This window comes from Piliocolobus tephrosceles, unplaced genomic scaffold (assembly GCF_002776525.5).
Source record: "Piliocolobus tephrosceles isolate RC106 unplaced genomic scaffold, ASM277652v3 unscaffolded_27907, whole genome shotgun sequence".
NCBI classification, from domain to species: domain Eukaryota; kingdom Metazoa; phylum Chordata; class Mammalia; order Primates; family Cercopithecidae; genus Piliocolobus; species Piliocolobus tephrosceles.
In genome coordinates, this window is record NW_022310873.1 from 1 (window position 1) to 1,139 (window position 1,139).

Sequence of the window (1,139 nt, forward strand, 5' to 3'; positions counted from 1 at the left end):
AAAAAAAAAAAAAAAAAAAAAAAAAAAAAAAAAAAAAAAAAAAGGGGCAACTACAAAATCGTAATAATAATTATTATAATAATAAAAATTAAAAAATTTGTTTGCAAAAATTGTTAACAATGTACGCATAAAAAATAAAAAGTAATTAATAAATGACAAAGTTAACTTAAACAAAATATATGCATAGCTATATTTAAAAAATAAAATGAAATATGAAATGGGAAATAAAAAGTGGAAAATGAAAAATGAAAAATAAAAGGTGGAAAATAAAATAACGAAAAAGGACGACGACAACAATTCGTCTCGTTCTGTGTTAAGAAATTAAGTTTGATTTGTTCCAACTTTTTAATTCTTCTTGTAAAGAGCATAATGCTTCCTAAAAAAAAAAAAAAAAAAAAAAAAAGTGCAGCAAAAATGTATAATATATATATATATATATATATATATATATATGTTGTTAACGCTTATAATATTATATAGATAGAGAAATAACCATTGTCATGCAAAAAAGTATAAATGTTAAAAAAAAAAAAACTTACGTCAACGTATTGCGCTCCTTTTAACATTTTCTGTACAACATCCGGTTTATTCATTAACAAATGAGCCAGCTGTAAAATGTGTAAAAATAAGAACACGCATATATAGATATATGTATATACGAGTATATATATATATATATATATATATATATATATATATATGTTGTGACAGAAGTGCAGGTTTAAACAGGTCATACATAGTTACATAAAAAAAAAAAAAAAAATAACATATTATTCATTTATATATCTTTCTGCGTATTTAATTTGTTTATTTTATTATTACATCTCTATTTTTTAACAAAACTTGTTTTATATCATCATCGAAAATATTTACAAACTCATCAAAGGAAGTATATAAGTTTTTTTTATTATAGATATGCACATATTTGTTTTCATTACTATTATTTTGTTGTATATTAATAGTAGTTTTATTATTATTATTGTTTATTGACGATTCTAATATGTTATTAAATGGTAATAGAACTGATGGTATAATGTTTTGTGTAGGTAAAAGATTAGGTAGAATTGGTATTGGAGGTAAATTAAGTTGTTTTAAATTTCCTATTTTACCATTACAAGGCTTACTTACATCAGAAAATT

At 20.8% G+C, this 1,139-nt stretch overlaps 1 long non-coding RNA gene across 1 annotated transcript; it reads right to left on the reverse strand.

Moving 5' to 3' along the window:
- Positions 1-105: 105 nt before the first annotated feature.
- Positions 106-879, reverse strand: LOC113221841. Its single transcript, XR_003308102.1, has 3 exons — positions 823-879; positions 540-608; positions 106-376 (listed from the first exon to the last, which is right to left on the reverse strand). It is a non-coding gene; the product is annotated as an uncharacterized LOC113221841 (long non-coding RNA).
- Between the last annotated feature and the right edge of the window lie 260 nt (positions 880-1,139).